At 45.2% G+C, this 25,365-nt stretch overlaps 1 long non-coding RNA gene across 1 annotated transcript in view; it reads left to right on the top strand.

Moving 5' to 3' along the window:
• LOC116624354 overlaps positions 1-25,365 on the top strand; it is a 226,080-nt gene that overhangs the window by 22,929 nt on the left and 177,786 nt on the right. The window contains exons 2-5 of the long non-coding RNA XR_004297880.1: positions 807-1,092; positions 1,641-1,732; positions 24,127-24,180; positions 25,204-25,286. This is a non-coding gene — a long non-coding RNA (uncharacterized LOC116624354). The remainder of the gene's footprint in view (positions 1-806; positions 1,093-1,640; positions 1,733-24,126; positions 24,181-25,203; positions 25,287-25,365) is intronic.

Below are 25,365 nucleotides of genomic sequence, written 5' to 3'. Positions count from 1 at the left end.
CAAGGCACTGAACTTCTAGGGTCCTCAATTTCTTCCTTTATAAAGTAAGAATAAAAATAGTAGCTACTTTATGGAGTTGCGATAATGATTAAATGGGTTAGCACATGTGCGAAGGTCTTAGAACCATACCTTGCACGTGACAAGCACTCTGCGCGTGTTTAGACCATCGATACAGTTCAGTAAAGCAGTGCTATGTCACAGATGGAGACCGAAGTTCAAGGAGGTTGGGTAACTTGCCCCAGTGGTTCAGGGAAGGAGCGGTATAGCTGAGGAATTGGATTCTTTGGGCATCACTGCCCCCCACTTACCCTGCGTGATTATCTGCATCACGAATTCCCTCCCATTGTGGCAGGTTTTCTTTGCATTTCCAGTAGTCTGTGTGTGTTGGGCTGATATGTAGAAGGTGGGGCTGAGGGAAGCTGCTAGAAAAGCCAGAATGTGGGGTTGGCTGAGGGGGTTGTGTTGTGGGCAGGGGTGCTAGAAAGGAGACTGGGGACTTGGGAGCCTGGCCTGGCCTTCGATGAGAGAATGGGATTGCTTCTTCTTCTCCGGGGCGGGGGGGGGGGGGGGGTGGGCACCACGAGGGAGGCAGGAAGCAGATGAGACAGAGAGCTGTGATGCATTTCATTACAGGGAGTGTTGGGAGGGGAGGGCCCCTTGCATACCCAGTTCCACAATCTCCTGGGCCTTGTGGATACAAGTCCAGGGATAATAGGTGAATCATTCACCCACCAGGCAACTAGAGCTTCCAAAATAAACTATTCTTCTTCCCACCACTTCTGACAAGTGCCTCTGTGTCTCCGTAGTAGGCCTCCTTGCAGCTTCCTCTTGATATTTTTGAAACCCTCTACCACGTGTGAACAAGCCCAGGCCGGCATAACGGATGATGAGAGACGAATAATCAGAGATCCCTATTGTCGCACCAACCACCAGCCACGTGAGCCAAAAGTCAACCCAAGCAGCCCCAGTTGAGCATCCACTGAACACGGACCCACGCAAGACCCCCCCTCGAGATCCACTATGCCACCAGCGGCCAGAACGTCCCAGCTGAGCCCAGTCCAACAAGCCGATCCATCATAGAACGGAATAAAGGTGACCGGAATAAATGATCGATGTTTTAAACCACTAAGTGATGGGCTCATTTGTTACAGAGACACAATGATACACTGACCGTGTAGGGATGGGTAGCAAAGTTCAACTGGCCAAAACAGCTGGGAGAATCCAAGCCTTAGTTTTGAAAATTTTGATATCTAGTCAAGATTTTTTGGATAAGGAGAACTTTGATGTTAGACTCCACTTGTCTCTTGCCATAGATTCTTCAAGTAGGGCAGACTTTAGACCCAAGGAAAACCTGAACCCGAGCCTCTTCCAACAACCCAGGGAAGGGGACGGTGTGGGTGGTTTGACCCAGTGCTTTTCAATCTGTGGTTAGCTGCTTACAAGAAATGACAGAGTTGGGGCAAGGAGCTGGACTTCCAGAACCTACTGCCCCTGTAACCACCCCAATATCCCACCAACTTTAATCAGAGCATATTTTATTTGTTTATATATACATTGATTTAAAAAAAATACATTTTTGTGTACTCACTGTGTTCCGGTCAAATATCTCTTAGGCTAACTGTGTGTGGGTTCACTGACAGGAAGAATCGTCCAGTTGAAAGAAGTTTGAAATCCTTTGCCGTGTCGTGTTTTCTGGGTCCTTTTCAGAAGGTGGAAGCATTTTCCTGGAAAGGTAAATTTGGCTGTAGTTAGGGGCCATCTGTGTGTCTGCCAGGAGGCTGGCCTGGCTGGAGGAAGGGCCGGGGCTGACTCCCTTGAGGTGTGGGGGTGGGTGGGGAAGACAGGACAGAGATTTTGAGGGGTCTGACTGGCTCACAAGGTTCCGCCAGGGCCCCCTCCGCAGGTGCACCCTTGTAGGTCCCAACGAGTCCTGAGCCCCAGTTCCTGGCCCGCCCCCAGCTGCTTCTTGGCACTGTTCCTACTCCTACCTCCCTCTGCACCCCCAGTGTGATCCGGCTGCCAGGGGCTGTGGCCAGGATGGAGCAGGCCTCCCTGACAATGGGGATTCTGACTGCTTCATTTTTCCTTCTGCTCCCCTCACCTTCGTGTCTTCTCCCCAGGGCCTGGTGTCAAGCAGCCTGGCCAGAGAAGGAGAGGCCTGCCCTCCTGCCCTCCCCACTCTTTGCTTTCTCTTCTCTCATCCATTTAGTGATAGATGGTCTGTGTTCTCTCCTGTTGGGTCTTCCCTTCACACACAAGGGACAGACACTGGATAAAGATTCAGGAGTTGGGGCTCAGGACACTAGCTCTGGGCCTCCCTTTCCTCAACTGTTGAAGAGAGGGGGTTGGTTTTTATTTCTGGTTTTGGTTGGGTTTGCTTTTAGATTCTATGGATAAGTGACATCATGCCATATTTGCCTCTCTCTGCGTGATGCATTTCACTTGCATTTCACTCGCATTTCACTCGGCATAACGTCCCCAAGGTTCAGCCCTGTTGTCACAAATGTCAGGGTTCACTTCTTTTTAATGGCTGAATAGTATCCCATTGTGAGTGTATACCACAGCTTCTGTATCCTTTCATCTGTTGACGGACACTTAGGTTGTTGGGTTTTTTTTTTTTAAGATTTTATTTATTTATTTGAGAGAGAGAGAGAGAGCACAAATAGGCAGAGTGGCAGAAGGAGAGGGAGAAGCAGACCCCCTCTGAGTAAGGAGCCCGATGCGGGGCTCAATCTCAGGACGCCGGGATCAGGACCTGAGCCGAAGGCAGATGCTTAATGACTGAGCCACCCAGGCGCCCCCACTTAGGGTATTTTGATGTCATGGCTACTCTGAACAATGTTGCAGTGATCACAGGGAAAAATTTCTTCTTCTTCTTCTTCTTTTTTTTTTGTATCTATGTGAGCCAGTGGTTGCTAACTACACTTCTTGTGGTCATCACTTCACAGTCTATGTAAGTCAAGTCACGGTGATGTCCACCTCGCACTTCCACAGGGCTACAGGTCAGCTGTATCTCAGTAAAACGAGAAAAAGAAGAGGGAGCTGGCCCCAGGGCTCCCCAAACTAGTCATTTGGAGCTGCCTGCGCTATTTGGTCACATCAGGATGAAGCCTGCCCAAGGTTCTCGCCAGAGGCCTGCTCTCTCTATGTGAAAAAGGAGATTAGCAGGTGTTCAGCAGGGGTTATACACAGAGCAACACCAACCTGAGACGTCATTTTTACATAATCAGAAGGACTGCGGAGAATTGAATGGGAGATGAGTTTCCTATTTTGTGAATCTGTGTTTTAATGCCTCTTTTGCATCCGCATAAAATGACTAGCATCTTAGGGACCTAAAGGAAAACGCTGGGAAAGAGACCCTATGGGACCTATGGTCTAAACTTATCTAATTATTTACTATCTGCACCCCATACTTCTTCAGAGTCATTTAAATCCCCTTTGTTCTGTGTGGCACTGTGTCTGTCCCTGGCCAATGCTACCAGAAGCACTAAACGAATTCAGCAGTTGATCGTGGGAGGTCATCTGTAGTTTCCCGCATGAGCTTTCTGTCTCCCCTCCTGTTTATCTTTGTTCCTCTGGCTTCTAGTGATGCTAAGTACACATGCATGGGAATACAAGCACGTTGACATTATATGAAAGGGATTTCTTGCACTTAATTGTTCTCGGACCCTGCAGTGAATATGCAGAAGATGTAGTTCAACAGCATCAGGTGCTTTGAGCCCCACACTGCTCTAGAGGCTGGGGAAGCAGCCGTGAGAGGGACAAAGCTTCCTGCCCTCCCAGAGAACAATGGGGCGGCAGACAACAGAGAAATGAATCAGTGGTGAGGGCGGATGGCACTATAATGGCCTCCAAAGATGTCCACGTCCCCGTCACCAGAACCTGCGATGAGGTTGTGTCATGTGGCAGGTGGCAATTAAGGGGGCTAATCAACTGACCTTAAAACAGAGAGATGGATAATCCTGGATCATGCAAGTGAACCTGATATAACCATAAGGACCCTTAAGTGTGGAAGAGGGAGGCAGAAATTCGGTAAGAGAGATAGCATAATGAAAAACACCTGACCGGCCATTCCTGGCTTTGAAGATGGATGAGTGACATGAGCCAAGGAAGGCCGGAAGCCTCTCAAAGCTGGCAAAGGCAAGAAAATGGATTTTCCTCCAGAGCCCCCGGAACAGAAGAGAACCTTGCTGACACCTTGTTTTTAGCCCACTGAGGCACATTCCGGACTTCTGACCTCCCAGCCCGGAAGATCATAAATTTGTGTCATCGAGGCCACTAAATTTGTGACAGGTGCCTACAGCATCCCAGGAAACTCACACAGATCTCTCGGTTCCCCCTCTCCACTTGAACGATCGCTTTCTTTTTCCACTTGTGAGAGCAGAGCATCCACCTGCCATCTTCAGGAGTTCTGGTCATTCCCGGGGGGAGGCTGGCCCATGTGTCACTGAAGGAAACAGGAAGCAAACCTTCCCGTGTTTTCCAAAAAACCCAAAAAAGACCCCCACATCAAACACGAATCCGATCTTAAGTGGCACTTGGAATCTCATTTTCTATCCCAGTGCTGTAGGCTCCCCCACTTAAGAGCCTTGCCATATGGCAGTGTTTTTCTGGGCTCCTGTGAGGCAGACAGCTATTTGACAAAAGCCGCTTCACCGAGGGGGCTGGGGGCTGGGGTGTGCTCAGGAGTCTGCTTTCAAAGGCCTTGAACCCTAGCACCTCTGGTTTCTTCAGGTGCCTGCAGGCTACGGAGGGGTTACATGCTGAGTGACCCACAGGAGCAGGGATGGCAGGGTACCAGCCGCAAAGCAAGAGGGTGGAATTCTTTGTTACCATGACTTAGATGTCCCTCTTGCTTTTTGTTTATTCATAGAGATTTTAATACATTTGTATTGTGATGTATAATGCATATGCAGCAAAGTGAATATAAACATACATGTTCAGCTTCGTGAAATACCACCCAGCAAACACCAGGGGAACCATTACCCAGGTGAGTGAAATAGAACACTTCTGGTACCCAGAAGCCCCCTTGTGCCCCTTTCCTAGAACTACTCCCTCCCTCCTTCCCAAACGCACCCACTGTCTCGCCCTCTCCCTCTCCCATCTTCTTCTTTTTCAAATTTCAAAAACAACGTTGTGAAAATTTGAACAATGTCAAAGTTAAAGGTGAAGGATCACGTGGAGCCATTTCTTGTTAGTCATTCCTCTTTTGATGAAAATTATTATGAAATAGTTCAAAGATAGTGCTGTCTATAATAATATAGGGACAGCTGGTGCCCACCACACGGCTAAGGAATGAAACATGATCAATGTGATTGAAGCCCCATGTGTTGCTTTTCCTGATCCATCTCTCCCCCCCCAAGCTTGGTGTTTATTAACTCCATGCATTTTGTTATATTTTTGCTACCTAGTGATACATTGTTTGGTTTTCCATATTTTCACACCTTAGCATACTGGGCATATTGTTTTTTTTGCTCCACACTTCTTGTGAGATTCACCAGGTCGATATGTGGAGCTCTGCTCATTCATTTTTAAATGACTTCAGCCTCTTTGGATTTTTGAAAAGAAGGAGAAAGTCTCTTTCGTCTCTGTCCTGTCCCCAGTCACTGTCATCAGAGGTAAAGGCAGGTAGGGGTTTGGCACATATAAGTCCCCAGCTTTCTCTATGCATGTGCATACCTGCAACATTGGATCCTCAGAGCAGATAGGAGCCCAGGCTCTGGATCTGAACACCAGCTCCATCACTTAGCAGCTCTGTGACACTGGGCAAGTTTCTTCCTCTCTCCAGGTTTTGTTTCACTCAACTCTAAAATGAAGTGATAAAAATAGCTATGTTAAAGTGTTGGTGAGCAGATTCAATGAGATGATAGATGGTAAAGTGCTTACCTTACTAAGTACCTGTATCAGGTGCTCAGTAAATGTTTGCTATGCTGTTAGGTTATTCTATAACGTGCTTTTCCCATTTAACAATTTATCATGCCATCTTTCCATGTCTGTGAGTATAGGACTGTCCTATAATGGGTAAACACACACTCATGTATGTGTGCATGAACACACACACCCACACACCCACAATACCTATAAGAAAGGTCTTGTTTGGAAACTCCCCATTCGTGATCAATTTCAACCTATTTCACTTGTCACTTCGTAGCACCTCCTGCTTTTCCATTCTGTAACCAAAGGGCTAGGCAGGTTGGAATATATTCATCATACCCTTCAGGAGTTCTTAGCCATGTATGACAACCCCAGTCCCTGTGGTCCTCTAGACAGAATGTAAAGGATTACTCAACTTGGATCGAACATTTTTTTTTTTTCACTGACATCTGATTTTCAGCAGTTCTTTGATTACAAATGTAGGCAACAAACCACAGGAGAAATCACAATTCCTGTGACTTTGTCACCGTTGGAAATCATAGCTATTTCCATATCTCATTTTAATTGTTACAGAATCTACAAATATCCTTTAGGCTCATCACTTCTTTTGAAATTACACTAGTTGTTAGACCCACCGCTAGGTTTTTTTGTTTTTCTTAATGTGCTAATAAAGAGTAATGTGTTCTGCATACATATTGCTCTATCACCAGTTTGTTTTAATATTTCCATAATACATTTCAATATGATTACTCTCCTTTGTATCTCCAATGTATCCTCTTTTCTTCATTTAAAAATTATTACCCTGAGAAAGAGTCTAGAGTCTTCACCAAATTGTCAAAGGGACCCTTGCTGCTAGAGAGATTATGAACCCCCTTCCTCATCAAGGGGAGTCTAGAACCAAGAGGAGAAGTCTTGCTTTTGTCACTTACTTCTTATGTCACCCTAGGCAATTCCTTTCACTTTTCAGGACCTCCACTCCCTCATCTGTAAAATGGGGGCATCAAACTTCCTAAATGTTCTGTGTCTAAAACCCTCTCCAGCTTAGTTAGACGTGCTATGCTTTCTAACTGACCACATTTTGTAAGTGTAGTCAATATTTGCCATACTTTTTGGCTGCTCAGAATCTGAGGTCTTTATGTTTGGAGGAATCTTCCAAACGATGAGAGATAGTCTGCTTCCAAGCATAGAAGCTGGAAAATGGTGGGCACCTACTTTCCTAGTCTCGCTGGCAGTGACCCATCAAATGACCCTGCCAGTCAAATATACCTGGCATAGACTTTGAATCAGAAACTGGTGAAGAGATGCTCCACCTAAGTAATGAGCAGAGAAATGCTAAGCCCAACCATCTGTGTCTAGGACAGTGATCGGCACAACATCGTTGTTCAGTATGTATTTGTGGAATAAATAAGACTTATAAGAAGCGAGGGAGAGCATATGTAGTGTGCACAAGTAGTGAAAGAGGTTCTAGGCAGCAGGAAGGGCAAGGCAAAATGCCACAAGGATGGAACAGGCTTAGCTTGTGTGAGAACGTTCGGGAATGCTCTATGGCTGGAGGAAAAAGAGCAAGGCACAGAGACAGAGGTGAGCATGGACAGGCCCTGGGGGATGTGAACAGAACCTGTCAGCCATTGTAAAGACTTAGATTTTTACAGGGGGTGAAATAAAAAGCTAGCCGGGGGTTTTAGACAGAGGAGGGATGTCATCCCACTTGCTTTGGCCACTGTGCTGCAAATGGACAGAAGGGGACAGTGGACTCAAGGCCGGTTAGCCATGGAGATGGTGACAAATGGTCAGATTTTATTTTATTTTTTTAATTTTTTTATTGTTATGTTAATCACCATACATTACATCATTAGTTTTTGATGTAGTGTTCCATGATTCATTGTGCATAACACCCAGTGCTCCATGCAGAACGTGCCTCTTTAATACCCATCACCAGACTAACCCATCCTCCCACCCCCCTCCCCTCTAGAACCCTCAGTTTGTTTTTCAGAGTCCATCATCTCTCATGGTTCGTCTCCCCCTCCGCTTCCCCCCCCTTCATTCTTCCCCTCCTGCTATCTTCTTTTTTTTTTTTTCTTAACATATATTGCATTATTTGTTTCAGAGGTACAGATCTGTGATTCAACAGTCTTGCACAATTCACAGCGTTCACCATAGCACATACCCTCCCCAATGTCTATCACCCAGCCACCCCATCCCTCCCACCCCACCCCCCACTCCAACAACCCTCAGTTTGTTTCCTGAGATTAAGAATTCCTCATATCAGTGAGGTCATATGATACGTGTCTTTCTCTGATTGACTTATTTCGCTCAGCATAACACCCTCCAGTTCCATCCACGTCGTTGCAAATGGCAAGATCTCATTCCTTTCGATGGCTGCATAATATTCCATTGTATATGTATACCACATCTTCTTTATCCATTCATCTGTCGGTGGACATCTTGGCTCTTTCCACAGTTTGGCTATTGTGGACATTGCTGCTATAAACATTGGGGTGCACATACCCCTTCGGATCCCTACATTTGTATCTTTGGGGTAAATACCCAGTGGTGCAATTGCTGGATCATATGGTAGCTCTTTTCAACTTTTTGAGGAACCTCCATACCGTTTTCCAGAGTGGTTGCACCAGCTTGCATTCCCACCAACAGTGTAGGAGGGTTCCCCTTTCTCTGCATCCCCGCCAACATCTGTTGTTTCCTGACTTGTTAATTTTAGCCATTCTGACTGGTGTGAGGTGGTATCTCATTGAGGTTTTGATTTGGATTTCCCTGATGCCGAGCGATGTTGAGCACTTTTTCATGTGTCTGTTGGCCATTTGGATGTCTTCTTTGGAAAAATGTCTGTTCATGTCTTCTGCCCATTTCTTGATTGGATCATTTGTTCTTTGGGTGTTGAGTTTAAGAAGTTCTTTATAGATTTTGGATACTAGCCCTTTATCTGATATGTCATTTGCAAATATTTTCTCCCATTCTGTCAGTTGCCTTTTGGTTTTGTTGACTGTTTCTTTTGCTCTGCAAAAGCTTTTTATCTTGATGAAGTCCCAATAGTTCATTTTTGCCCTTGCTTCCCTTGCTTTTGGCGATGTTTCTAGGAAGAAGTTGCTGCGGCTGAGGTTGAAGAGGTTGCTGCCTGTGTTCTCCTTTAGGATTTTGATGGATTCCTGTCTCACACTGAGGTCTTTCAACCATTTGGAGTCTATTTTTGTGTGTGGTGTAAGGAAATGGTCCAGTTTCATTCTTCTGCATGTGGCTGTCCAATTTTCCCAACACCATTTGTTGAAGAGACTGTCTTTTTTCCATTGGACATTCTTTCCTGCTTTGTTGAAGATTAGTTGACCATAGAGTTGAGGGTCCATTTCTGGGCTCTCTATTCTGTTCCATTGATCTATGTGTCTGTTTTTGTGCCAGTACCATACTGTCTTGATGATGACAGCTTTGTAATAGAGCTGGAAGTCCGGAATTGTGATGCTGTCAGCTTTTCTTTTCTTTTTCAACATTCCTCTGGCTACTTGGGGTCTTTTCTGGTTCCATACAAATTTTAGGATTATTTGTTCCATTTCTTTGAAAAAAGTGGCTGGTATTTTGATGGGGATTGCATTGCATGTGTAGACTGCTCTAGGTAGCATTGACATCTTCACAATATTTGTTCTTCCAAACCATGAGCATGGAACGTTTTTCCATTTCTTTGTGTCTTCCTCAATTTCTCTCATGAGTATTTTATAGTTTTCTGAGTACAGATCCTTTGCCTCTTTGGTTAGATTTATTCCTAGGTATCTTATGGTTTTGGGTGCAATTGTAAATGGGATCGACTCCTTAATTTCTCTTTCTTCTGTCTTGTTGTTGGTGTATAGGAATGCCACTGATTTCTGTGCATTGATTTTCTATCCTGCCACTTTACTGAATTCCCCTATGAGTTCTAGCAGTTTTGGGGTGGAGTCTTTTGGGTTTTCCACATAAAGTATCATATCATCTGCAAAGAGTGAGAGTTTGACTTCTTCTTTGCCGATTCGGATGCCTTTTATTTCTTTTTGCTGTCTGATTGCTGTGGCTAGGACTTCTAGTACTATGTTGAATAGCAGTGGTGATAGTGGACATCCCTGCCGTGTTCCTGACCTTAGGGGGAAAGCTCTCAGTTTTTCCCCATTGAGAATGATATTCACTGTGGGTTTTTCATAGATGGCTTTTATGATATTGAGGTATGGACCCTCTATGCCTATACTCTGAAGAGTTTTGATCAAGAAAGGATGCTGTACTTTGTCAAATGCTTTTTCTGCATCTATTGAGAGGATCATATGATTCTTGTTCTTTCTTTTCTTAATGTATTGTATCACGTTGATTGATTTGCGGATGTTGAACCAACCTTGCAGCCCAGGGATAAATCCCACTTGGTCTTGGTAAATAATCCTTTTAATGTACTGTTGGATCCTATTGGCTAGTATTTTGGTGAGAATTTTTGCATCCATGTTCATCAAGGATATTGGTCTGTAATTCTCCTTTTCGATGGGGTCTTTGTCTGGTTTTGGGATCAAGGTAATGGTGGCCTCATAAAACAAGTTTGGAAGTTTTCCTTCCATTTCTATTTTTTTGGAACAGTTTCAGAAGAATAGGTATTAATTCTTCTTTAAATGTTTGGTAGAATTCCCCTGGGAAGTCATCTGGCCCTGGGCTTTTGTTCGTTGGGAGATTTTTGATGACTGCTTCAATTTCCTTAGTGGTTATAGGTCTGTTCAGGTTTTCTATTTCTTCCTGGTTCAGTTTTGGTAGTTGATACATCTCTAGGAATGCATCCATTTCTTCCAGGTTATCTAATTTGCTGGCATAGAGTTGCTCATAATATGTTCTTATAATTGTTTGTATTTCTTTGGTGTTGGTTGTGATCTCTCCTCTTTCATTCATGATTTTGTTGATTTGGGTCATTTCTCTTTTCTTTTTGATAAGTCTGGCCAGGGGTTTATCAATCGTGTTAATTCTTTCAAAGAACCAGCTCCTAGTTTCATTGATCTGTTCTACTGTTCTTTTGGTTTCTATTTCATTGATTTCTGCTCTGATCTTTATTATTTTTCTTCTCCTGCTGGGTTTAGGCTTTATTTGCTGTTCTTTCTCCAGCTCCTTTAGGTGTAGGGTTAGGTTGTGTATTTGAGACCTTTCTTGTTTCTTGAGAAAGGCTTGTATTGCTATATACTTGCCTCTTAGGACTGCTTTTGCTGCATCCCAAAGATTTTGAACAGTTGTGTTTTCATTTTCATTGGTTTCCATGAATTTTTTTAATTCTTCTTTAATTTCCTGGTTGACCCATTCATTCTTCAGTAGGATGCTCTTTAGCCTCCATGTATTTGAGTTCTTTCCAACTTTCCTCTTGTGATTGAGTTCTAGTTTCAAAGCATTGTGGTCTAAAAATAGGCAGGGAATGATCCCAATATTTTGGTACCAGTTGAGACCTGATTTATGACCTAGGATGTGATCGATTTTGGAGAATGTTCCATGGGCACTAGAGAAGAATGTGTATTCCATTGCTTTGGGATGGAATGTTCTGAATATGTCTGTGAAGTCCATTTGGTCCAGTGTGTCATTTAAAGTCTTTATTTCCTTGTTGATCTTTTGCTTAGATGATCTGTCCGTTTCAGTGAAGGGGGTGTTAAAGTCCCCCACTATTATTGTATTGTTGTCGATGTGTTTCTTTGCTTTTGTTATTAATTGCCTTATATAATTGGCTGCTCCCATGTTAGGGGCATAGATAGTTACAATTGTTAGATCTTCTTGTTGGATAGACCCTTTAAGTATGATATAGTGTCCTTCCTCATCTCTTATTACAGTCTTTGGTTTAAAATCTAATTTGTCTGATTTAAGGATTGCTACACCAGCTTTCTTTTGGTGTCCATTAGCATGGTAAATGGTTTTCCACCCCCTCACTTTCAATCTGGGGGTGTCTTTGGGTCTAAAATGAGTCTCTTCCAGACAGCATATTGATGGGTCTTGTTTTTTTTATCCAATCTGATAGCCTGTGTCTTTTGATTGGGGCATTTAGCCCATTTACATTCAGGGTAACTATTGAAAGATATGAATTTAGTGCCATTGTATTGCCTGTAAGGTGACTGTTACTGTATATTGTCTGTGTTCCTTTCTGGTCTATGTTGCTTTTAGGCTCTCTCTTTGCTTAGAGGACCCCTTTCAATATTTCTTGTAGGGCTGGTTTCGTGTTTGCAAATTCCTTTAGTTTTTGTTTGTCCTGGAAGCTTTTTATCTGTCCTATTTTCAGTGACAGCCTAGCTGGATATAGTATTCTTGGCTGCATATTTTTCTCATTTAGTGCTCTGAATATATCCTGCCAGTCCTTTCTGGCCTGCCAGGTCTCTGTGGATAGGTCTGTTGCCAATCTAATGTTTCTATCATTGTAGGTTACATATCTCTTCTCCCAAGCTGCTTTCAGGGTTTTCTCTTTGTCTCTGAGACTTGTAAGTTTTACTATTAGATGTTGGGGTGTTGACCTATTTTTATTGATTTTGAGAGGGGTTCTCTGTGCCTCCTGGATTTTGATGCCTGTTTCCTTCCCCAAATTAGGGAAGTTCTCTGCTATAATTTGCTCCAATATACCTTCTGCCCCCCTCTCTCTTTCTTCTTCTTCTGGGATCCCAATTATTCTAATGTTGTTTCGTCTTATGGTATCGCTTAGCTCTCGAATTCTGCCCTCATGATCCAGTAGTTGTTTATCTCTCTTTTTCTCAGCTTCTTTATTTTCCATCATTTGGTCTTGTATATCACTGATTCTCTCTTCTGCCTCATTTATCCTAGCAGTTAGCACCCCCATTTTTGATTGCATCTCATTAATAGCCTTTTTGATTTCGACTTGGTTAGATTTTAGTTCTTTTATTTCTCCAGAAAGCATTTCTCTAATAACTTCCATGCTTTTTTCAAGCCCAGCTAGTATCTTTAAAGTGATGATTCTGAACTCTAAATCCGACATTGTACTAATGTCCGTATTGAGTAGGTCCCTTGCAGTCGGTACTACCTCTTGTTCTTTTTGTTGAGGTGATTTTTTCCATCTTGTCATTTTGTCCAGAGGAGAACAGATTAATGAGAGAACAAAATGCTAACAGGGTAACAACGTCCCCCGAAAATATACTCTAAACAAATCAGAAAAGACCTGAAGCTGGGGGAAAAAGAAAGGGAAAGAAAGAAAAAGGAAAAAGCAAAAAAAAAAAAAAAAAAAGAAAAAGAAAAAGATTAAAAAAAAAACAAAAACAGAACAAAACAAACAAAAAACAGAATATGATCAAATATGATCAGGCTGGTGCATAGATCAGTGCCACATACTAGATTTTGGGTGTATTTTCGTCTGTTAGAAGATAGTGTCTCCCAAAATTTTAAAGAAAGAAAAACTTATATATGTACAAAAATAAGGGTTATGATGAAGGGATTGAATATGACTGTAAAGATGAAAATTATAAAAAATTTTATAAAAGGAATTGATAAGAAGTTGTTTGAAAAAAGAAAGAAGAGGATTTAAAAAAAAGAAAGAAAAAAAAGGGAGAGAATGTGATCAGGCAGGAGAGTAGAACAAAACCATACACTAGAGATTTAGGGTATATTTTGATCTGTTAGAAGAAACTATCTCAAAATTTTAAAGAGAGAACAACTTATATATATATGCCAAAAATAAGGGTAACTACTATGAAGGGATAGAATATGACTCTAAAAATGAAAAATAAAAATGTTTTTTAAAAAAGGGATTGATAAGATGTTGGTTGAAAAAGGGAAAAAGAAAAATTCAAAAAAAAAAAGTTAAAAAAAATTAACTTTGAAAGACTACAGAATCATAGTAAAAAAGCCATGGATTCTATGTGCAGTATTTCCCTAGTGCTGGAGTTCTGCCGTTCTCATTGATCGGTATACTTGGTTTTGGCTGGCTGTTCTCGCTGATCTTCTGGGGGAGGGGCCTGTTGCCGTGGTTCCCAAATGTCTTTGCCGGAGGCGGAATTGCCCCGCCCTTGCCGGTCCGGCTAAGTAAGCTGCTCGGGTTTGCTCTCGGGAGCTTTTGTTCCCTGCAAGCTTTCCGTACAGCTTTGGAGGCGGAGAGTGAAAATGGCGGCCTCCCAGTCTCCGCCTCGGAGGAGCCGAGAACTCGGGACCCCCGCTCCTCAGTGAGCCCCCAGAGAAAAGCTGTCAGTCACTCCCGTCTCCCCGGTCTCCGGCCTCACTCCGTGCTCACCCGGTCTGTGACCGAACATTTCTATCTCTGGCACCTGACCCCGTGCGGAGTCTCCAAACCCAGCAGATCCCCGCGGTGCGCTTCCGCGCCACTCCTCCCAGGGGAGGAAGGGGAGTCTCCCTGGATCTGCCGCTTGTCGGGTCCCTGCTGGAGGAGCAGTGGCCCGACTGTGCCGCGGATCACGGTTTATGACAACCCCGAGCTGAGAGCCGGCGCCTCGGCTCCATCTCTGCAGCCGGCTTCCCCGCTCCGATACCTGGGAGCTCTGCCGCACTCAGGCACCCCTGGTCTTTCTGTGACCCCGAGGGTCCTGAGACCACACTGTCCCACGAGGGTTCCACCCCCTGCTTAGCCACTGGAGCGACGTCCCTCAGCGGAGCAGACTTCTAAAAGTTCCGATTTTGTGCTCCGCGGCTCTATCGCTTGCCAGAAGCGGCCGACGGAGGCCCCTCCCCCTCGTCTATCCTCCCGAATATCGCCTCGGATTCACTTCTCCGCACGTCCTACCTTCCAGAAAGTGGTCGCTTTTCTGTTCAGAGAGTTGTTGCTATTCTTTTCTTTGATCTCCTGTTGAGTTCGTAGGTGTTCAGAATGGTTTGATCCCCATCCAGCTGAATTCCTGAGACCAGACGAAATCCAGGTCTCCTACCCCTCCGCCATCTTGCTCCGCCCCCCTCAAATGGTCAGATTTTAGATGTGTTTTTGCAGGTAGAACCAGGGTTGGCTTCACGGGCATGTGACCTGCAATGTCACACTATCTCCCTTGCTCCGAAGGACCCCAGACTTGGTTTCATGCCCTGTCTCCATCTTGAAATTCTTAATACCCTTTGGACAGGGGCCCTGCATTTTCATTTTGCCTTGGGCCCCGCAGATGATGTACCCGGTCCTGGAGATCACTGACAGGATTAGTCAACAGACTGCATGTGGGGTATGAGAGGAAGAGAGATGTCGGGGTGGGGTGGGGTGTGGGGAACGCCAAGGTTTTTGGCCTCAGCAACTGAAGCTGGAGTTGCCACTGAGTGAGATGAGGAAAACTGTTTTGCAGGATGATCAGCACTGGGGGGAAAGAGCTTGCAGGGAGACAGGGACTCTTCTAGAACATTGGGTTCCTTGGGGACAATACTGGAGACTTCTCTGAGGAGAGTTTTCTCCCCCACAATTTCCAGAAGAGAGGTGTCCCCATCCGGGTCTGGGTCTGAGTCTAGCCTGATTGACATAACAATAGTAACAGCTGTGTCCTCCTTGGGGACAATGGTCTGACCTCAGAGGGACTGTGCAGGCGAAAGGACTTATTTTTAGAATATCTCATTTCTCCTCAACGGCAACTGGAATGTCTGCATGAACCATTCTGAGGCTGGATGTGAATGGCTGAATGAAAACCTTTAATTAAGAGTCAAAGACTTTAATCTGCCTATAACTTGGTTTTATTCCTAAATCCTGCAATTTTTTAAAAGAAAAAAAGAAATTGAGAGAGAACACAAAATGCCATCCAGTACAAAGCCATGAACATGTTGAGCCAAAACAGTTGTAGTCTCTTTGGCAATTAAACCCGCCACTCTTTCCGATTGCTGCGAGAAAATGTGTTTTTCTCTCCCCATTTGAACTGCATGCTTGCCAGTTTTGCTGACTCAGCATGGAATATACTCCCTTCACCTGTCCTGCAAACACCCCTGCACTCAGCTGCCTCGTCCACTTCTTCCCTCCTCTGCCCCCTTCCTCCTGGGTGTCCCCCATGAGCCATCCAACTAAAAACGAGGCTTCACTTCTTTTTTTGGCCTGTGGAAAATCGGGGGACAAAGTGCACTCAGGTCTTTTTTAAAGATGCAGATTTTCCACGGTTTGTGGGAAGGAGGCAGGTGCTTCTGACAAGGGGGCGGGGAGAGCTTTGTGTTGGAGATGCCAAGGGCTTGACATGATGTGATTGGAAGGGAGGGAGGAAAAAAGCTCTTGAGTTTCTCAGATGTAAATAATGTAAGGTCTGCAAGCACTCACCTTTGGAGCCCTCGGAGCTGTGGGGAGTTTGTGCAGTGGGGTAAACAGAATTGCTGAGACAGGCAGGAGAGAAGCAAGCTTAGTGGCTGAGGCTTGACTCACAGCTTGGAGAACAGCTCATCAATACCACAGAGCTGCTCAGCCAATTGAGGAGAAGCCTCGGGGAGGACGGGGGGTCCCCAGGCATGCGGGGCGGGCTGTGGATGGGGACATCCCCCTTCACGTGAGTTGAAAATTCTCCCTGCTACAAAGAGAATAATTGCAGGGGCAGATGACTGGTATCACGGTGAAAGAGAAGGGGGAAAATGTAGCAGTATTCATATAGGTCTTAGTATATACTAGGTAACCTCGTAGGTTAGTAGTTGGTAAATGTTTTCTGTGCTGGGCCAGACCATAGATATTTTAGGCTCTGTGGCCCATATGGTCCCTGTAGGAACTGCAACTACTCAGTTCTCCTGTCCTGTAAAAATAACCACCCACAGTAAGTAAATGAATGGGCGTGGCCGAGTTCCCATAAAACGTTATGGACACTGAAGTTGGGATTTCATTTTTCGTGGGTCATGAAATATTCTCCTTTTGATTCCCCCCTCCCCCCAACTCTTTAAAAATACAGAACTCGTTCTGAGCTTGCTGGCTGCACAAAACAGGTGGTGGGCTGTATGCGGCCCTTTACTAGCTTGCTGATCCCCTGTTCTAGATGCTTTGTATGTGTTAACTGTTCTAGTCCTCCTAACTCGAAATAGTCACTTGGACGGATGAGAGCCCAGAGAGAAAAAGTAATTGCCAGTGATTGCTGTTATGGGTTGAATTGTGTCCCCACCTGCCCCAAATTCACACACTAAAGTCCTAACACCCAGTACCTCTGAATGTGACTCTATTTGGAAGCAGGGTTCTTGCAGGTGTAGTTAGTTAAGATGAGGTCATTAGGATGGGTCCTGATCTAATACAGCCGGTGTCCTTATTCAAATGGGGGAAATTTGGACCCAGAGATGCACCCAGGGAGAACACCACGTGAACATGAAGGCAGTGATTGGGGTGATGCCTCACTAAGCCAAGGAATGCCTAAGATTGCTGGGAAATCACTAGAAACGAGGCAAGACCCATGGAACAGATTTCTCTTACGCCCGCCCCCCCCCCGAAGTAGCCAATGTGGCTTGGTTTTGGAGCGAGGGGATAAATTTCTGTTGTTTAATCCGCCCAGGCTGTGGTCCTTAGTTATGGCAGCCCCAGCCAACTGGTTGCACAGCCAATAATTGGCATGTCTGGGGTTTGGAGACAGTTTGACTTCAGAGGCTGGGTGCTTAACCACTGTGCTGTTCTTTCTGACCATAACTTTATATAAAAATTAAATCAGGTGTGGCTTTGGAGCCTGACAGAAGGAAGTCCAACTTCTGTCTACAATTTCTGTAGGCTGTGTGCCCTTGGGCAAGTTACTCAACCTCTCTGAGCCTTGCTTTCCTCATCTGGCAAGTGTGAACTCCCAGATAGCCATTTGATCAGGATATCTTAACGCAAATGATGTAAAACACATGGCACACAGTAGGTGCTCAGTGGCTGCTAGCTACTTTTGATATTCGCTTAGATATCCTCAGACTGTTTTCTTCCAACTTTTCCAGTCTCACCAGATGCTGTTTTGTAGCCGCTCTCCAGGTAGCCCTCCAGTCGGAAGGCCCTTAGTTACCTCGGATTAGGACACACCCCAATGACCTCATCTCAACTAGTTTTATTGGGTAGCGCCTTCATTCCTGATGATTCCATCGGAGGAAGTCATGGAGAGGACGTGACCTCCGGTTGACCCTTGGGCTGGCGGGGGCACCCCGAGGCTTCTCACCCCGCCCCGTCCTTGAAATGTACAAGCTTTCTCACAGTGGAGGCCATTTGCAAGGACCCAGCTGGGAGCGCGTGGGGAGCGGAGATTTGCTTGTCCTGCGGCACCCGGAACAAGCCTCCCGCCTAAGTCCCTTTGCATCTTAACCTCGACACCTGCCCCTCTGCAGGGGCCTCTCTCTTCGCTCTCGCTCTGCCCTCCGTGCTGAGAGCCAGTTTCTGATTTTCCTCTCTGGAGAGCTCGGGAGGTTTCGAACCCAGGAGGTACCCTGGGCCCATGCCTAGGCAAAGATACTCACTGCTCACCCCTTGGGGGCAATGAAATCCGCCCATTGATTTGATCCGCTCAGTTCACTACTTAGTGTTTGTGATGCAGAGGGGAGGTGAGGGGGCTCAAAAGGAGAGCTTAGAAGCTGTCAGGTCAGCTGTGGCCGCGGAGGTCTGAGAGCGGGAAAGCCTGAGGCCCTGGGTTGCAGAGAGCACGCCTGGATGTTCCCTAAAAGCTCTTTTTAGCGGGTGCTGTCTTCCACTGCCTGGTCTGTTGTTTATGCTCAGATCAGGGTCCTTGCATCCCCGGACTCCACTGAGGTTCCAGTTTGGGTTCTTGAGACCAGATAGGAATTCATTCATTTGAGGGAAGAGAAAGTTCTATGCTCCCATTCCCAGCCACGGATTCCTGGCTGGAATTCTATCAATAGAATCTTTACCAACTGGAAAAGCAGCAGAGAGCAGAACACTGGCAGAACCAGGCTTGGACCCCAGGCAGGTGAGTTTTGATAGGGACCCAGAGTGTAGACAGTGACAGTGGCCGGAACCCAGAGGAAAATGCTAGTGGAATTATGGCCATTGGCGTCGGTCGTAGGAAGAACCTCAGTACCTAACGGGGGAAAGGGCCAGAGAAGAGGAAGAGAGACACATACGTGGAGGAAAACAGCAACCAGCTTGGCAGAATCTAGACAGAAACCCTGCTTTCGGTCCCACGGCTGCCACTTTGTAGCTGTGTGATCTTGAGGAAATTACTTAGCCTCTCTGAGCCTTAGTGTTCTAATCTTTTTTTTTCTAAAGATTTTATTTATTTATCTGACAGAGAGAGACACAGCGAGAGAGAGAGCACAAGCAGGGGGAGTGGGTGAGGGAGAAGCAGGCCTCCCTCGGAGCAGGGAGCCCGATGTGGGGATCGATCCCAGAACCCTGGGATCATGACCTGAGCTGAAGGCAGACGCTTAACCGACTGAGCCACCCAGGCACCCCCTTAGTGTTCTAATCTTTAAAATGGAATTCGTAACAGCTACCTCATAGAGTTGATGTCAGTGTTAAATAAAAATTTAGGGATAATAATACAGATCTTTCAGGGTGGTAAAAAGCCTAGCAGGACACTTGGTTCAAAGTAGGTGCTCAGTAAATGGGGGTGAGGAATGCCTTTGGTGCTCTACCCAGATCCACTTGGATCCCATTTTTGTGTGACCCCTGGCTTTGGTTTGTTTCCACTTCCAGCAGCTCATGCTTGTGGCTCTCTCTTGGAGAGACCCATGCTCTTGGGTTAAGGAGCCTGAAAAGGCAAGTACCTGGGAATGTATGTCCCCACAGGGCAGCCTTAAATAACCAAAGACTGGAAGGCCCACTTCACCTGCCATTGCTTGGGACAACTCAGGTGTGACTTACACTTCTGAGTCCCCCTGTGGCATCAGACCGAAGGCCCCTTGGTGGGGTTCTGCCTGGGTTTGCAGGCTTACTTGATCAAAACTCTCCTACCCTGTCCTGCCTCCCCTCTTACTGGTTTTTCTTGGGCATTCCTTTAAGGGATCCCTTACACACGAGCCCTGCGTCTGGGAAACTCAATTTAAGAGCTGCAACCCTTTTTGTGTTATATGCTAGTCTGAGTTTGGAGCCTCTGGAAAGAAACCAGTCAACAAGAGAAGATACCAAAGTCCTTTTTGCATAAAAAATAAAGGACAGATCTCTAAGCAGAAGACAAAGGCAATGTCCAGAAAGAAATCATTTTTGGGGAGAGATGAGATCAATGTTCTATCTGGCTTGTAGAACTTGAGCCAGAAGACTGAGTTTGGAGTTTTGATTCAAAGGTTTTTGGCACTCTGAGGAGGGAGTAGGAGAGAAAGAGGGTCATTTGGACTTCATCTACTGTGAAGAAGGGTGGGGCGGATAAGAGAGAGGTAGTATTTCCTTCTTGCACGTCGCGTTTTATTCTTCTGTTACCAATCAAAGTAGTGGTTTCAGTTCCAGAAATTGTCCATGAGAAGGGAGAGGTGGATTCACCAGGTATTTATATGCCATCTACACGATTGCTTTATTGTCCCCCCCACCGCCATACATGGAGATACTTATTAAGCAGATAAGCACAAAACAACCATGTAACCTGTTCTGTGGCTCACACTGCCTTTTACACCTTCATCAAAAATCAATGGACTGTGTGTGTGTGGATCTCTCTCTGAACTCTATTTCCTGCTTCATTGATCAATGCATCTACCCTTTCGTCAATACTACCTGCTATAACTGCTGTGGCCAGGACCTCTAGTACAGTGTTAACGAGGATTGATACCCTTGTCTCGTTCCCGGCTCTAGGAGGAGAGTGCTCAGACTTGAGACTTTCACTGCTGAGCATGATGTTACCTGTAGGGTAGTTTCTTTATTTAATTAAATTAATTAATTAATTTTTATTAGAGTGTGCACCTGCGCATGCAAGGTGGGAAGGGAGGGGGGAGAAGGAGAGCAGAGAGAGAGAGTCTTTTTTTTCTCTCTTTCAAAGATTTTATTGAAATTCCGGTTAGATCACATATAGTGTCACATGCAGTGTAATATTAGTTTCAGGAGTAGAATTTAGAATTTAGTGATTCATCGGTTGCATATGACACCCAGGGCTCATTACATCAAGTGCCCTCCTTAATGCGCATCACCCAGTTACCCCATCTCCCCATCCGCCTCCCCTCCAGCAACCCTCGGTGTGTTTCCCTATATTTAAGTCTCTTAGGGTTTGCCTCCCTCTCTATTGTAGGCAGGCTCCACGCCCAGCGTAGAGCAGGATGCGGGGCTCGAACTCAGGACCCTGAGATCATGACCTGAGTCGAAATCAGGAGTCGGGCACTTAACTGACGGCACCATCCAGGCGCCCCTGAGGGAATTACCTTTAATTCCTGTCTAGTGGAGAGATCTTATCATGCTTGGACACTGAAGTTTTGGACTGTGTTTCCTGAGTCTGTTGATCGGATCACATGGATCAATCTAACACATAGATTGATTTTTGAAGGCTGAACCAACTTTGTGTTCTCAGGATAAACCTGATTCAGTCATGTTTTGTCATTGCTAGATCTCATTTGCTAATGTTTTTGAGGATATTTGCATCCATGTTCATTGGGAACATCAGTCCATAGCTGCACTAGACAATACAGTAATCCCTAGCCTCATGTGCTATATAAATTTAAATATAAACAGATTAAATTATTGCATAAAATTAAAAATTGCTTTCCTCACTTATGGTAGTCATATTTCAAGGGCTCGAGAGCCACATTGGACAGTGCAGATATTTCCACTATAGCAAGAAGTTCTATTGGACAGCAAACTTTTGATTTCCTTTTGTTTCTTCTTCTTCCTTCTTCCTTCTTCCTTCTTCCTCTTCCTCTTCCTCCCCTTCTCCCTTCTCCCTTCTCCCTTTCTTCTTTCTTCCTTTCTTCTTTCTTCTTTCTTCTTCTTGGTAATTTGTTTTTGCCTGCTTTGGTGTTGATATAATGCTTGCCTAAAGAATGAACTGAAAAGTCTTTCCTCCTTTCCTATTTCTTGGATGAGTCTGCGTAGATCTAGATGTAGGGGAATATGATCTATCTTGGGGACTGTTCCGAGTGCACTAGAAAAATCCACGCATTCTCTTGTGGGGTGGTGTGTTATCCATGTCAGCTAGATCAGGTTGGTTGGTAATATTGTTCGAGGCTCATATCCCTACTTGTTTTCTTCCTACCTGTCCTAGCAAGGAGCACCGAGCAGAGTGTTAGTCTCCCCCTGTCCTTGTGCATTCATCTATTTCACTTTTATCCGTCTTCTCTTCAGATATTTTGAAACTCTTTCCTTATGTATATTGACAGGTAGGAGGGTTGTGTCTTACTGGTAAATGGATCCCTGCATTGTTATGCAACTGTTTCCTGCCCTTCCCCTCCTGCAGAGGGTTTCCATCTGTGCCCTGGGTTCTCTGCCCTGCTCCATCCTCTTGAGGTTTTAGTGCTGTTGGGGAGAAGGATCTGGATGAAGGCTTCTTTGTTTACCCCAGCCGAGCTCTAGGACCGAACCACCAAGGACGGCTCTTTCTAGTATTGTACCCGGCTTCTGATCTTTGTTCCAAGCATCCCCTGGAGGTCTGCAGAGGAGAGCCTATGAATGGTGTAAGCTTCCCTGTCTGTGACTCTTGGGGGCTCAATAAGCTCACGTCAGCACACACTTGGCCTTTAGCACTTTGTTTCAAATTTTAGCTGAATTCTTCTTACCTGCATGGATGGGGCCCGCTGTCTCCTCATGCCAAGCTCTGCCCCAGACGATCTGGGGAGGAGCCTGTCCTTCATTGGCGCTCAGGCCACTGGGTCTCCCTGTTTCCTGGGATGTTGGGATGTGTTTAATGAAAGTTAAGATTTCAAAGTTTGTCTGCCATTTTTTTGTCATTGAGTTGGGAATATCGCTCCTTCCAGCTCTCTACTTTCTGGGTGGAAGTGAAACTCTACATGATTGATAATTTAATAGCTTTTTGTTCTAAAAGTGTTTTTGCAAATTCCCAGTAAAAAAGAGGTCATATCAGTATTTGATGAAAAGTATGCTTTAATTAAAAATGGAAAGGATTTTAGCTTTGCGAATGCCAGGATGGATTCATTAGTGCCCTTAAAGGGTGCGTAATTTCCAAACAGTATTTTGCAAGCCAGGTTTTAACCCAGAGAAGGAATTTTCAGAGCTAACTTAATAAGCCACTGGAAATCAGGTTTATTCAAAAAGTGCTGATAAATCTTCCCTGGCATGGTATCGTTTGTTTAACTGCAATTTTGCCATAATGCCATCACTCTGGCCGAAGGTATTGTCCTATTAGGTGGTATCTGCCTGTCCTTTGCCTTGGCAGGTTCTCAGGTATACATTTTTTTTTTTGTTTTTACAGAACGCACTCCCTTTCAATAATTAAACCTCATGTTCAGCGTGTTGTTAGGGCATAGGGATCACAGGGAAAAGAGAATTAACATGCAGGCACGGCTCAGAGAGGGTGAGGGCTAGGAGTTACAGAGAAGAGTATATTGCTTAATAAGGATAAAAAAGCAGCTTTTACTTTATCCAGAGTCATTAAGTAGAGTCAGGGGACATGGAGTGAAGGCAGTGTTTCTAGGAAAGGGTTTCTTTCTATTTCTGGGACTTCTCAGCCACCCACATCTTAGGGACAGCACCAGGGCCATTGATTAATTAATTTCATTTTTTAAACTTTATTTGAGAGAGAGAGAGAGAATGAGGCAGGGAGGGGCAGAGGGAGAGGGAGAGAGAAACCCCAGCAGACTCCATACTCAGTGTGGAGTCAGATGGTGGGGCTCCATCTCACATCCCCGAGAGCACGACCTGAGCCGAAACCAGGAGGCAGATGCTTAACCGACTGCGCCACCTGGGTGCCCCTAATTTAGTTTTTCTTAAGGAATGCTGGCTCTGGGAAAGTCCAGCAGGGTATACCGGAAGGAGCTTTCAGGATGTCTCTGGGGACACCAGTCCCATTGCGCACTATGTGAAATGGTGTCTCTGCCCTGAGGCTGAGTTGAGACAAACGTGGTTGTTAATGCTGGTGTTTCTCCTGTGTGACCTTGGGCAAGTCACTTAATCTCTCAGACCCTCAGTTTACACACCAGTGAAATGGGGCTAATAATCCTTATGTCTTAGCGTTATTTGGTGGATGAAGTGATAAGACCCATAAAACACTTGACACGAGGCGTGACACTTAGTAAGTGCCTGATCAGCGACAGTTCCCTTCCCCGTCCCCCCTTCTTTTTCAGAGCTGTGCCATGAAGGGGGTATGAAGCTGGCTGTCCATCAAACCCTGTCCCCAGCCTCTTGATTTTATGAAAATAGACACTTCTCCATTTGCAGTTTTAGGAACCTGGAGGCGTTTTTGTTGAATGGGTTGAATTTTGCCTTGTGCCCTAAAGGTGATTTCATTGTACGGGGTGTGATTTTATAAATGTTTAATAATCATTTCCTTTTTGCAGCTTGGAGGTTGGAGTGGCTCTTCCCTTGGCTTATTGGTGCGGCTCTCTCCCTCGGTGAGTGCTGAGCTCTATGTCACTGAGGCCAGGGATTCCAAAAGGCTTGGGTCGCCTGCTTTAACAGTTTATTAAATTAGCTAAGGTTGTCTGGGTCACCCTGACCTATGTCTGAATCATGGTTTTGCCAGTTCCTAGCTGTCGCGTCCAAAGCAAATTCCTTTTTGTGCGTCTCAGTTTTCTTGGTGACTTCACGGAAGAGGGTTGCCTTACCCACTTCATAGGGTTGTGATATTCAATGAAATCACACACTTAGACATGTTTCTAAGAACAATTTATTGAATACTTACTGTTTACTGGCTCTGGGCTAAGCACCTTATATAGATTGTACAGTTTAATAACCATCCCAACTCTGTAAGATTGGTGATATTATTATTATTATCATTCCCACTTTACCAGAGAGGAGGCTGGGCTCTGGAGTAGCCAGGCTGTGGTGGTGAGACATGAACCCAGCTCCTAACCCTGTGATTCTACTCCCTTCCAATTCCGTTAGTTTCTGCTTCTCTTCCCAGATGAGGCAATTTAGAAAGAACGGTTGGTATTTGGTGACATATTGGTAGATTGCGTGCCTAGTATTGCCTTCTGAGAATGTTTTGGGGGCTTTTCAGCTACTCTCAGAGTGCTGAAAGCAGCGCAAGATATTTTGGGGGACAACCTCCCAAAATGGTCACTCTTAACTCCCTGGTATCTTAGGCATTTGAAAGCTTAGGTTTGCAAGTCCTCCTCATGCAGGGGGCAAGGACTCTGGGAGCTGAGCAGACAATAGTACCATGCTTCCCACAGACCAGAGGAAAGATTGATTTTTCAGGGGGCCAGAATGACCAGCAGGAACTCTGTCTGAGGCATTCCCTCTTTGAAATCATGTCTGAAGTTCATTCTTTAGATCAAGGTTGATAAATGGAGGGGTGTGCCCTATATAGGAAAATGACACTGTGGCCTGAATCAGAAGCTTCTGCACTTGGCCTGCAGTTTAGCAAGAAGAGATGACATTTTGTCCTAATTTTTCTTACCATTTTCCATCAGGTTCTAATTAGCACACAGCTGGGACCATGAAGAGCAATGGACAGTTACTGCTCCAGCCTCCGGAAGACGGTCTGCTAGAGAAGGTACCTCGGGAAGGGTTTATCTGCATGGGGCTGACTCCAGGTGTTGTATCTGGAAATGGAATCTCTAAGTGTATTTTTG

This window comes from Phoca vitulina, unplaced genomic scaffold (genome assembly GCF_004348235.1).
Source record: "Phoca vitulina isolate PV1807 unplaced genomic scaffold, GSC_HSeal_1.0 scaffold66, whole genome shotgun sequence".
In the NCBI taxonomy this organism is placed as follows: domain Eukaryota; kingdom Metazoa; phylum Chordata; class Mammalia; order Carnivora; family Phocidae; genus Phoca; species Phoca vitulina.
Note: the sequence above shows the minus strand (reverse complement) of the source record. Positions and strands in the feature narration are given on the sequence as shown.